A 14606-nucleotide genomic window follows, 5' to 3' on the forward strand; every position below is an offset into this window, starting at 1 on the left:
ATATGTATCATAAAAATTAAGAAAAATTTTGACCAATTAATGAAAAGCACAACCATTATGAAATATTTATGAGCTTTCTGATCTAAGATACTGAGAGTAGGTTTGTAAAATTATACTTCAAAGGCTGAAAGGAGGTGTCAGGAAGGTGATGAACCCACAGTTCTGGCTTATGGCAACAATGTCAGCAACTCTTTTCTTAAACCTTATGCAGAAATGTCCTTCAGATGGCAGCTATGAGGGCAGAAATACATTGTCCTCAAAATGAGTAGTCATTGTCAATCAATACATTATGGTGAAGTTCGAGTTTTTGTTTAGCATCATCAGGATCTTTGAATAAAACAGACATTTAAATTACAGGAACCAAGCTGTATGTTCTTTCTAAACACTTCTGATTTTTTTTTTTTTTTTTGCTCAGAAATGTTTATGTTACTCTTATAATCTGTTTCAAATCCCTACAAGAGAGATTTGTTTTCTTGAATACATTCAGATTCACTCTTTCTAGGTGTTGTCTGAAAGAAGGCTATTTTCTCTCTACTTTTAAGATAGATATGGGCAACCAGCCTTTTCTCAAACACTGGATATAAAGGATTGCCCAAAATCTTTTGCTGTTGCATGTTGTTGCAGACTGTCACTCTGTCTCCATTTAAGCTTTAAATACCATTTTTCAAGGCCACATATATGATTTTTAATGCAGTAATCTGCAATTTGAATATATCAACGGTGCCCTCTTCATAAAAGGCATATATACTCCTTGGAGAATTTATTTTCTCCTGTCCTTTCTGAGAATTCTAAGTTGCACATGCAAAACTACCAGTTTGCCAAAATATTGAACTTCTGACTTTATATGAGATAATTTTTCCTTTCCTCACCTTTCAAAGGGATGGCTGGAAACAGCAATGTTGTCATATGAAAGATCATTTCAGATTACACATAAATGTAGTTTCTATGGCCTGTTGCTGGACTGTCAATTTCTGGCTTCATGGCTAAATGGCAGAGCTTTGTCTATAGTCCCAGACATTGAAGTCAGTTTATAAAATCAGGGAAAGCTAGCTATATAAAGCTAGTTTACATATGTAAAATATGTTGCTATTTATACATAAATTGCTTACGAAAGATTTGCAGAGTAGCATCAAAGACAATTACATAAATGTTCGCAGGCAATTTTTTTGATACATTATGAACACTGTTATTTTTTGTAAATCAAAAAAGTTTCAAAAGACATAATATATTTTACATGTCTTTCACTTATAAATACAGCCAAATCAGATAAGAAATATTTTCCATTGCTAACCTGGGCCAAGAATGCTAACTAACAGCACAGTTCACCAGGGTCTCACTGAAAATAGCTGTTCTAAGTATGTGGTTAGATTAGGCTGTCTAAACATTTGTAAAAGCTCAAGGAAAGCTATCTGGAAAGGCTATCTTTCATTTCTAATTGCAATATTTTCATAGGGTATGACTTTTATTGGCTACCACATTTAATCCCCATTGACTCTGCTTCCCTTCTTCTAGTACTGAGGATTAAGCAATAATTCCCACCATCTTGAGACACACAGACCAGACCAATTAAACTGTAGCACACATATTGAAATTCTGATTATTGCTTCTTATTTTGGTTGGAAGTAATGAGCAGACTTACAGATTGCCCTAAATCTCTCAGCAAGGAAATTAGAACTGCGGACATGAACATGGAAAAACTGTGTCCCTGTGCTCTGATCAGCCTATTCATCTATTTGCTACAAAGAGAGCACAGGAGACCTAAGCAGTCAGATGCTGCAATACAACATCTAGGTCACTCTGCTGGATGGGTACTGTCAGGGGCACAGCTTTTCCCTCCAGGTTGCTCTCCATGGGTGGCCCCTGCATTCCCCAACAATGTGCAGGCATGCAGCCCCATGGAGATAAAAGGGGGGAGAGCACTGGTCCTAAATCAGTTCCAGCAGGTGGGAAAACAGATCTGATGGATGACATTGAGCATGTAAATAATAATCTCATAACACAAAACTGTGGGCATTTTTTTTAAAGCATGTTGGTGTCAACAGTACTCAGACACTGAAGAGGAAATGAAAGCAGTAAGCTGTCAAAACACCAACACGTTGTTCTGCTCAGCCACAGACTTTTGTTGTTTTTATTAAGTGCAGCATCTCACATACTTGCAAATCTTGTCATCTTGCCGTTTCCCACAAATCTTGTCATCTTGGTGTGCGCCAGAGTGCTGCTTTTGGAGAGTTGAACAGAAGCTTCAAGGAGAGTTGAATACAAATTTACCAACCACACACACTGCCAGGCATGGTGTGAATAAAGGGTATCAACACTGGAGTACAATGAGACACAAACATCGAGTTTAATGTACAGAGTTTTAGGAAACAGAAAGGACAAGACTGAACTGATCTGAGGGGTTTCACAGACTTGGTCAGTGAGCTGTTCATGCAGAGATGGGTCTGTGGTTAAAGTCTGTAACCCTTAGGTGCCATCTGAGGGACAGACAGCAAGAACAGATTTAGAACGGTGTCTTTCCTCCTTGTTTCCAACCTCATGGACACAAAAAAGGCAGTGGAACAGGCTGGGAGTGTTCCTAATGTTGCCTTACAGCTCACTTGCAATCAGCAAGGTAATTTTGGACAATGATTGACTTCCATAGGAGAGTGTTGCAGCTCCTTCAAAGGCAGTGCTAATGCATGCACAAAGGCATGCACAAATGTGTTCTGAACAAGCACACCAGAGTAAATATCAACACAGTCTTTCCAGCTTTGGCTGTGGGAGCCCAACAGTCCTGTACATTGAAAATCTGAAGCCTAACTCAGCCTCTGAAACTCCTTGCACTAAGCCATATCACTCACTATGCAAGAGACTTATTGGTACCTGTGACTGGATTAATTTCCTTTAATTTTGGATTTTTTCAAACATGGGTTTATCGGACCAATTACATGCATGTGCTTTGAAATAAGGATGGTATTCTAGTGAGCCTGTTTGCCTTCACTGACCCTGCAGTTAGTCCAGGGTGACTGGCTCAGGTGCAGGTGGATTCTGTCTCCCCAGTCACAAGCAACTCCTTCAGTTTTCGTTCAGCCATGTAATAAAATCACAGTGCTTTCCAGATGCATTTTTCTTCTCCCTCTCATGTACTGCCTGGAAAATGTCAATTTCCTAGAAACATTTTAAATTATTATGCCACAAGCCAATAACTTACTACTTGCAGAATTCACAAAGTATCCCATCTGGGGTTGTTGCTTCATGCAAATTGAAATATTTGTGTCCTTTCCTCAAGGTGAAATGAGGTCTTCCAAAATTTTCTGCAGGTCCCTTAGACTTTCAGACATTCTGTCCATTTCTTAATAACTTCAAACTAATAAGTAATAACTTTATGGATTAGTTGCTACCCTGTAGCATTCACCTCTAGCAAAAGATTTCCCTTTGGATCAATTTACTCCCTATTTTATTCAATCTCTTTGTTTTGGCATAACACTGTTTTCACCTTTGAAAGCTTCCCTCTGTTATAATTTCCACATTTTTTTTCAATGTATGCAGGCTGCCTTAAAAGTAAGACATGCCTTAAAAGCAAGGAAACAGCTTTTGTTCTGTACTGAACAATGCTGCACTACTGCTGTGAGAAATTATTACATTCAGTAGAAGACATGGTTTACTATCTGAGACATGGAGTAGTCTCACTGGAGATGCTATTCCAAATATTACATACACATCGGTTACATTCCAATACTCCACAACTGGAGTATTTTTTCTAGTATCACAACACTTTAAAAGTAGCTTCTTTTCAAATATTAACCAAATTCTGAAGTTGAGTGTCCTTCGCACATTTTTCCATGTTTTGCTCTCCAATGCAGGTGAGTTAATATTGCAATCAAATTATAACTTTGCGCTAAAGGGATTTTTGGTGTGCCAAATTTTCAATTAGTACCACAGTGAGAAACATTCATATGTAAATAATGCATTCACATTCACTAACTACTTAACAAGCCAACAAATAATCCAGTTCTATTTTGGAATACATTTGGTATCAGGAATATATCTGCAGTAAATCAGCTGATGGGAATCCCACTATATTACACTGACCACATTTTCTACATTCCCTTCACTTGCCCTGTGCAAGGAATAATTTTTCTTGGTGATCACCTCTGACAGCAGGGAGAGGGGTGTAGTCCTTAAGACCTTTGACATTCTCAAAAATGTCATCTCATACCTTTCGCACCCCTATTTTTTCCCATTCCATCCATTTTTTATGCTTAGAGTTCTTCATTAATAAAAATGAAGGCTATACCTCTGTAATTTTTTTTTCCCCAGCTCACATACTGTAAGGCTAGAAATTCATAGGGAAACCTCAATGACCCTTTAGAAACTACTTATCTCCATCTGCAGTTAACTCCTAAATCCAGGCCTGATTCCTAAATAGCACCACAGACTCTAAATCCCTCATTTGTGAACATCTGTTGACACTAGGCCTAATGCACTCCTTTCATGCTTACCTTACGAACTGACTTTGGATGGCACACAATCCGCACCTGAAGCCAAACTGCAGACTTGGCTCAGTACAGCTGGCTGATACCATTCTCCAGAGTGACTGGAGAGTGTTACAGCAGCTCAGATCTCCAAGGATGATACAACCCTACAGCAGAGTGCTGCATCCTCCCAAAGGCTTTATTCTTAGAAAGGTACTTCAGGATAAAGAAATATCTTCCAGCTTCTCTATCAGATGAACTGTTGATTGTGAAAACTGAAAGGATTTGACCCATTTGTTTTGCATGGTATTGCTTAATTTTGCTTTTCTCTCACCTTGAGCAATGACAGTATATCAGCCTTATCTGGTTTGGCTTCTATTTGTGTTCTTATCTGCAATTCTGAGTTATCATAAGTTAACTGCAAACTATTATATTTTGGCTGCAAAGAGGTAGGAAAATCATTCCACCATAATTTCTAAAATTTATGGGATCATGTTCAGTGCTTTTAAATGTTTAAAAAAGTTATTTTTAAAAACACTCAAATCCTGGAACTAAATTTTACATTACATTGTTCACTGAGGAGTGCTTGTGGCAAATGGAATGCAAAATGCTTTCCTTCAATACATCATGTCCATCAAAATAAGAAACCTGCCAAAAGTAATGATAAAGCACCTGGTGAAAAATTAGGCCAAAGGTAACAAAAACCAGTAACCTTGCTGTGAAGCTGCAATATAAAGAACTTTGGGATGCCACTTATTTTTAAGACAGTGCAGCTAAAATAACTATAGTTTTAGCTGGAATATACAAGAGAGTCTCATAAGACATTGTCAACTAAATCAAACCTTACCCTGTTTTTTAAGGTAAGACACTATACCAATTCTTACCATTTTTAAAGAAATTATCTCTTGTGGATATGGTAATATGCAGAGACAGAAGAAACACAGGATGACTCTTTTTTAAAAGACAAGGCATATCTATGTGTTATTAAATTCAAAAACCCCATGACACTAAACCTACCTCAAAAACAGGTCAAAAGGGACTTGTTTTATGGCAACTAGAATACTATTCAGCTACCTCCACTTACTGCATTCTTGCATTCAGAGGGCTGGATTAGAAACTGGCTCAATTAACAAATGTGCATGGAGCTGTCATCATGCAAGAAGAGATAAGTGTATTTATGATTAAAGTGGTCTGCTAAATCAGAGCCACCATCTCCTAACTCATTCATGGCTTGAGGCCATTCATGGATCACCTTGTTACCCTAACCCTTTGCTAATTTAAAATATTTGCTCACTAGATTCGTGTTACTTCACATGCCATGACCATCTCCAGTCATCCTTCTAGCAATCCAGTGCCAAGATCCAGCGTGCTGATTACAGCAATTGAATACAATCCTGACCACTCAACTACAGGCCTATTCATACCCACCTGTATGATGCATTTAATGTGTAATTTGGGGTGATTCACTAGGCCCAGCTTCCCATCTTTATTGCTCTTCTAATATGTAAGTAATTTGTAACCTACGACCATAAAGACAAGAGTTCTTTGGTTGTGTTACATGCTTGTAATGATTAACATTATTTTATTCCTCATCTGACCTTTTTATTTGAAAGCAGCTAAAAATTATATTTTGTACTGCAAATGAAATTGATTTCTGGTGCAAACCAAATCCACTGCCATGGATAGTAAGGAATTCCCTTTTATCCAGCTAGCAGGAAGAAATGTGTTACAAATGTGAAAGAATTATGCAATGCTGAGATTCTGCTAATCCTAAGGGCAACCACTGACTGCTGAGACTGGCACATGCTGTGTGGGGAACTGCTCCCAAGACGAAGGCTTATCAGATGGGTGCAGGCTGCAGGATGTGGCCTTGGGTTCTCTCCAAGCCAAGCAGAATGTACTGCTTTCAAACCCCCAGCCTGCCTTCTGCTGCTCTTGCACTGTGCTGAAACATCTGTTTTCTATGAGACTAAAATCACTGACCAGCTGTTTAACTCTTAGATGAGCTAGTTTAAAGGAATCATCCAGGCAATTAAAACAACTGGTTCCCTGAAAAATCATCTCTAATGGATGTGTGTCAACTTTTATTTATGTTTTCCTTTCACTCCTATGTGAATCCTCCGATGTTGATGAGGTACAGATTCTGAGTGATGTTTTCCTGCTGGTTCTAGGGCATCTGCAACACCCTGTCTCACGGGGTTGGTAAGAGTGGACTCCTACTGCTGCCCTCCTCAGCACAGGGCTCCTGATGGAGCCTCCATCCCTCCCACTTGCAGCAAGTTTGCATTATCACTTGAATAACTGTTTGTGAGCAATCTGCTTCTGTGAACTGACTGACACCACAGGTACATTCACGTAGTAAGGTCTTCCCTTGCTACCTAAAAAAAAGTAAAGATATTGTCTGCCATACATTGCATATATTCTTAGTACTTCAGACTGAAGTAAATAGACATTGCAATCCTACTCTGGTTCCCTTTCAAAGTCTGTCTGTAGTAGATTTACACATGAAAACATCTGATTACCATTAGCATCTGTAGTTAATCTTCCAGTTGCAGTCTGACCATTAAGAAATCTACAGAAGCCAAAAAATGAAGGAACAATGAAACAACACTCTTGAAATACCACATGAAAAATGGTACTCTTTGAGCTGTCTGTGTTTAAATCTTTCTCCCAAATGCCTACTCCTTCATCTGTTCTCACATTAATACAGTGAGTAGGTATGAAGGCATTTGGAATGCCTCCCCACTTACGAGTGTATATAGCTGACAACTACACTTCTGCTTCTTTTCTTCTTTTTTTTTTTTTTTTTTTAATTCACACCAGGTGGAACTGTTAAACTGATTAATCATCATGAATTAAGCAGTTTTCATTCACTAAAGGCATCACTAAAAGCCCACACTCTCACTTGAGGTTGTTTTGAACCATCAAGTGCATGCTTTTCTTTGTAGACAAAGTTTCTTCTCTCATCCAGTCCATCATCAGCTAAGACAAAGAAATTCAGTCTCACTGGTGAGCTTTGACCTTTTGTTATCCAGAAAGCAATGAAGATCTTACAAAATCAGCTCTGGTGTTAATCCATAGTTACCCTCCCAAGCAAACAAGTTCTTTTCAAACAAGCCACCTCTAGATTAAAAAACTGTATCCTACTGTGCTCCAGTCCAGCACCTCAAAGTCACACTTAGTAGCCTGGGATTACATCTCTCAGTTCCTGTGTATTTTCTGTCAGTGGAATTTGAGCTGTACTTGAGTGCTGTTTGAGATCAATAGAGATATTCCACCCCCATACAGAGGAGCCCAGCTCCCATCAAACACGGTGCTGCTCTGTCCTGAAACCAGAACTTGGGAACAGGTAGCTGCTTTTTTCAATATGTTGCCAAACACTCAGAATGTAGAACACTTCATAATTAACATGCTTTTCACCTTATAAAGGTGAAATACTTCATCTCATTTTGAATCACACCCAGTTCATTATATTCTTCTTCTCCCACTTTCCTCCTCCCACAAAACTAATAACCTTATAACCTGTAAGAAAGTGGTGTGTGCTTGATTTCTTTGTCCAGCTTGAAGCCCAGGTACTTGCATATGGCTAAGGATAAAGCCAGCAGGGAAGGAAAACATCATTTATATATTTAGAAGCTAGTTTGTAGTTTGTGAGATGTCTAGGGCCACTATTCAAAATTAGTTTCCTTTGTTCTTTGGAAGTCAGCTATAATATCCTAGGTAAATGGAGTAGGATTTAAGGAAGATTTCTGCATTTTTAACACTATTGCTGTAGTAATAGAAGCTGTAATAGCAGCTGTATAAACATAATTTGGAAAAAGAGAAAAAAAAATTGTAAAAGGCAAAGCCAAAGTAGCAAACATAGAAAAAAAATGGGGAAATCTGGCTGAGGTTAATATTCAGTTCACTTCCTCAGGTACACTAAATAGAAGTATATAATGTCCACTATGAAGGAATGAGGTCATACAAAATAGTTGGATCTTCTTTCTGCTTGACAGCTCCTGCACTACATAATTTTTCTCTGTATTCTTGAAGTATTTATATAACTATGAACTCTTCAGAAGGAAACAGGGAATTTTAAACAAGAGAGAAATTAATAGTATGTATGAAGAAATGACTTGTTGCTATCAGCATTGAGACAGTGAAGCAAATTAAGGGAAACTTAGAAAAATTAAAATGATAACCAATATTACACTTCACTGAAAATGTTATGTTTGTCTCTAGAGATTACTGGCAAACTAGAGGAATCACCACCCTTGGACTGATGTTCACTGGCAAAAATGTTCAAAGTGTTACATCACATAGTTTTATAACAAAAAAATTTCTGTATAGAAATCAATAGCAATTGTGAAATCTCATCCATGCAAGTGATATGACTAGAACTTGAATAAATAAATCAATTAAAATATCCATTAGGAATAGCAATGCAGTAATTTTTTTTTTTTCCAGTGCGTGTTTACTTGGCTTACCCTTGTTTGGAAATATTTCTAGTTAAGAGGCAAATCCAGATGTACATAAGAAAAGCCTTTTATTTCCCTCCCTCCGCCAAATAATAGGACAGTGTAAGCACATTGAAGTTAGACATTGATGTTTTCCAAAATATACATCAGCCCTCCCCAAAAGGAAGCAATGAGAATTCTTTGGAACTTCCTGCAGTATTGTATAACACCCCCAAGGCACTCCTGCCCTCTCCTCTGAAGCTGAATGAAAGAAGCCCATGTAGTTGTTGGGTGGGACCACGGCATTATTAGTCCACTCAGCTGTAATGAACAGGGTTAGGAGGTCAACAGAAGACTGCCTAGGTTTAAATGCTGACAGAAATTTCTCTGTCACCTTTTCCTCAGTGGAATGCTGCTGCATTTGATCACCTTCTAATTCGTGTAGAGCTTTCTTCTTTTCGAAGCTAACAATTTAGGGATTATTCCTGGAAATGTTGCTGCTGAGATCATGTCTTTTTCTGGAGGCCTGTTGATCTAATCTGCAAAGCAAGACCAAGAGCAAATCCCTGAGACAAGTTGAAGTATCTTAACAGAGAATTAAATTTCTTCTTAAGTTTTTTAGGAAAAGGCTAGAAGCTACTCAAAGCTCAAGAAGCTTTTCAGGGAGCCCCCAAGGCATTGTTGTTTCATCCCCATGCTATCCCACCATAAGTTTTCCTCATAACTCCTCACAGACTGCAGGAGGCTTCACAGGACAGTATTCTGTCCATACACAGCCACAATGAAACGCAGATATTGAACTGACCAGAAATGCCTGGACAACAGTAAAGCAGGAGCGCAGTCTTCCTCTGTGCTCACAGAGACTATTCAAATGCATATTGCCTGGTCACAGACATGACCTTTCCTGGTCTCTGATGACTGATTTCAGCTGCTGATATGTCTGTTTGACAGGAAAGTCAGTTGTCAATAAGCAAACCAACTGGAGCTGTGTGGGTGCCAGGCTGCAAAGCAGTTACAGGAAATGTGCAAGAAATCATCTTTCAGCATCTGTGTTCTGCCTAGACAGGATAGTTTGGACACTCTAACCAGACAGTGGCAAATTCCTGAGCTAAGTTATGTGCTTGATCATATCACAGTTGTTTTTAATTGCCTTTTTCATCAAATATTCCATCAGAATACCGAATTGATAATTTTAGTAAAATCACAAAACCAAAATAACATAGTATTTATAATAGATAATTTCTTTTAGACCTAGCCCACACCATTCTTTATTTATATGCATTGGGTAAAAATGAAGTAAATTGAGTTTAAAATTAACAGTGGCAATGCTCTGTAAAACTTAGACTTAATCTAGTGCTGCAGTCATACAATAAATGTATGCAATGCATTCCAGTGCTCTTAGGTAGGGTTTGTTATATTTCAAAATATGTAAACAAATGCTGAATGTCTGCCTACTTTTTCCTTTAAAAAAAAAAGTGCCCACAAAACCCAGAGATTTCAGAAAGATTCTGGTTGTCAAAGCCTTAAAAGATGAGATATTACTGAAAAATAATACAGTGCTAGTACATCATTGAAATAACAAAATGGTGTATGACACTCACCTGGCTCATTCAGTACATGAAGTTTGGATACTAGTGGCAAGGAGAAATCATAGTTGTAACTTTGGAAAAAGACAATGGGAAAAAAAATTTCAATGAAACAACGCAAGAAGCTCCAATAGCTTGAATTGTCTGAGATAGTCACCTTTGGCTGCCTTTCTGGCTGCTGGAGAGAAACAGAGATTTCAAAGGGCTATTCATCATCCCTTAAACAACAAAAATACACCTGTGAACATAATCAAAAAAATCTTTCACATACTTTAAGGAGCATCTATGGCAACCAACTCTGTAGTACATGCTCTGCTACGGAGTTCTAAAATTTGGGAAGATAAACACCATCCTATTTTTACCAGATATGTTACATCTGAGCATAGTCTACATGTGTTTAAATGGAAGTTTCACAGTGGAAATCATCAAAGAAAACAGGAAAGAAATGGAAGAGAAATGAGATTGAACATCTGCTTTACAGCACCGAATAGATCACAGAGTCTTTGAGGTTGAAAGGCACCTTTGAAGACTGCCAAAGCAGGGGCAGCTACAGCAGTGCTTAAGCTACATCCAGTCAGATTTAGAGTATCTCCAAGGATGCAGATTCCAGCACATCTCTGGGTAGCCTGTGCAGTTCATATTGATGCCTTTTCCTGGTCTTAAAATCAAGAGTCAAACATGGTTAGAAGGGGAAAAAGGGATCTGTATTTATTTTAAGGATCCTTAGGTGCACTATGTCCAGGTCGAATGCACCTCAATGCACACCGCAATGCACACCCTACAAAAGATCGGGTATAACATTATAGGTCTTACTAATTAGCATATCTATCAAAAATTCCCCAATGAGAGGCTCAAATGAGCCCCCCTCCCCAAGGAACCTTCCCCTGGATGGCTCTATCTTAGTTTACAGACTGTGTTCTGGAGAGGAGCTTGGGGTCTGGGGCGTATTGATCCCGAACTACGAAACCTCTAAGATGTTTAGTCTCCTGGCTGAACAAACAAGTCCAAGAATGTAGGCAAAAAAACCCCATTACGAATACAGTAGTTATAAAAGGTATAAAAGGGTGTATAAAAGAAAAGGCAAAAAATCATCGTGGCATCAATATAATGGTCAATCCCACTGTCCATGTCGCCAGCAAAGATGTTGAATAGTGCCAGTCCCAGTCCTGACCCCACACAAATCATCACTGCTTTCCACTTTGTCATCAAGATATTGAGCACAACGCCCATTGAGGTGTGACAATCCAGCAGATTCCTTATCCACTGAGTGGTCCACCTATCAAATTCATGTCTCCAGATTTGAGACAAGGATGTCTCAGGTAGATCATATCATTCATTCTTCCCTCAAACCACCTTTCCAGAGAAGGCCACCAAATTTGTCAGGCACGATTTGCTGTTAGTGAAGCCATGTTGGCTGTCACCAATCACCTCATTTTCCATGCATCTTAGCACAGCTTCCAGGAAAATCTGCCTATGATCTTGCCAGGCACCAAGGCGAGATTGACTTGTCTGCATTTCCCACATTTTATTACACACCCTAAGACTTAATTTTATGTGCAGACCAAGGAAAGACAGACTTACATATTTTAAAAGTGAAAACACCAGAAAACTAGGCTGTAGTCTTACAGATCTCCTTTCTGTAAGGAAAGGGGTTTGTTTCCTTCTCCTGTGATTCATAGACTTCCCAGAACATTTGTTTTGGGGGATGAAAATGATAAATGGACTTTCCATTTCTGACAAATTCCCCAGTCTGTCTTGGTCTTGGGTCACCATTCAAAACTGGAGAGTCTGCTGAGGAACAGAAGAAGCCGCAGATTACCCTGGGTCCAGGCAGATGGTGAGCTCCCTACCTCCTAATAAAGTCTTAAATTATATTAAAAATTGAAGCTCTTTGATGTTCCTTTCCTTCCTGCAATTTTCCCAATACAATCTCTGTCACCACCACTGGATAGTTCCCTAATTAAGGACTGAACCAGTTGAGGAACTGGCCTTTAGCAAGTAGTCTCACACTGTAACCAAATGTACTGTCTTAGAACAGAAAACACGCAAAATCAGAACTAAACTAAATTTATAAATTCCCTTTCTGAAATGAAGAATTTCCTATATTGTGCACCCTTCAAAGAGTTTCCATTCAGAAGTCTTTAATTTTATCACCCCTAACATTCTTTCCTTCCTTTCCTGGGTTTTATTTGTAAATGTGTTCTTAATTATAAGAAAAAAACATTGCCACACATAAGCTATGCAGCCTATTGAAATCACAGCTGCTCCAGCAGGGAGGCACTGGATTTTCTAGCACAAGTAGGAGAGGCAGGAGTATGTATGTCCACACCAAATTCCCCTCCTGCAAATTAGAAATGATTTATGAACCTTTTTTAATATGTCTATTTTATTGCCAAAGTGAAGCAAAATATAAAACATGAAATCAAGGAGAGGCTGAAACAAAGTGGGGTCTGCATACCAGAGCAGTCATAAATTTTTCAACATGTGGTTTCAAATGTATCCGTAAGTATTTTACAGTTGTATTTTAAAGGTATTTTTATTTAATATTTTTCTTCAAGCTTGCTCCATTTTTTAAATTTCTTCAGAGTATTGTATTTAATTTCCTGGCCCAAGTATAATTTGCAACAAAAGTATGAAACACCATGTCTCAAGACACCATAAAAAATGAATTAGTCTTCCTCCCTGTATTTTTTTTTTAATTCTAGTAATACTTTCCTAAGAGAACAAAGAAACCAAATAGTTTGCATACAGAATCTGTATTACAATCGTAGATTCATATAATGGTTTGGGTTGGAAGAATCAGTTATTCATAATTCCAGGAACACTATAAGCTGTGCTTTGTATGAGGATCAGCCAAGATTTTGTCCAGCTTTTCCTTCTTAAAATGCCATGTATTGGACATACCCACTCTGTGAACAGCTGTTCTGTGGGACTCACTCAGATCTAGTCAATGCACCTTCTAGAATAATTGTTGTTTGTTAGTAAACTAGAGGTTGATAACTATCCGTGTTTTGTTTTTATTCCTATATTGCAGCATTAACTTTTTTTTACCCAGCACCTTGCTTCACCTACCTTTGTTTTTCTGTTGTACATCTCATCCATTTAGCCTTTCCCCTTCTTCTCTTCTCCTTCCTTCACCATCAGTGAATCATGACCCAAAGGTGCCATTCCACAACCACCCTCTCATTTTAATTCCTCTCTGCTATCTCCCTAAATCCTTTAAGTCTCAGGTCTGACTTTATTTGAGCAGCTTTGCAGTAGTTTACCATTTGGTCCCTCAGGCATCCCACATGCCATGCTGCCATGACCTGTATAAATACAAACCAAAAGACTTCAAGTCCTAGAGATTTCCAGGATGACTTGTAAGAAAAAAATCAGCACAGATAAATGTGGAAGTAAGAGAACAAGTAAGGCAATCTGGTGATGATTGGCAGTGGGCTCAGCACAATCTCAAGTTATTATCAAGCTTGCTGTAGACAGCCTGGCAAAGCTAGCTCTTATGGAGAGATTTAGAAAGGCAGATTTCACTAAATGACTACCATACTTAACAAACATTAATTTTTAAACGGGGCAGTAGGTTGTATCTAAATATATAGCAAATATAAAAAGTAGTGTGGGGTGAAGGCAAAGATGGACAAGGCAACTCTTAATTTTAGCCATGTTAATTTTTACTTTTCATAAGACAGATCTTTGTAACCATTTTGTTGCTATCATTCTCCTGTTGCTTTCTGGTTTCTGCTCTTGCAACAGATATCCTTTCTGCCCAGATCTATCTTGGTGTCTATCAGGTCAATTGCATCTGAAAGATCAAAACCTCTTTTTGCACCTAGAACTCCTTTCAGCTAAACATAATTTCACACCAGTTCAAGATTTTTCCTATGTAGATACAAATGCAAATTCCTCATCTTTTAGACTGTTTCAGGCATGGAACATATTTGTGAGATTCTATGAAGCACAGAAAACACTTTGGACAGCTTAAAAAACTTCTGCAATCAAGAAATGAACTGCCACTGAGGACAGTAATTATGGGCTGTAAGCAGGATGGTAGGGAGAGTGAGAAGGAAAAAATTATTTCATTTTTAAGAGCAATAGCAACCTCCAAGTCGATAATTTCCTGGCAGTTAATG

This window comes from Corvus cornix, chromosome 1 (genome assembly GCF_000738735.6).
Source record: "Corvus cornix cornix isolate S_Up_H32 chromosome 1, ASM73873v5, whole genome shotgun sequence".
Taxonomy (NCBI): domain Eukaryota; kingdom Metazoa; phylum Chordata; class Aves; order Passeriformes; family Corvidae; genus Corvus; species Corvus cornix.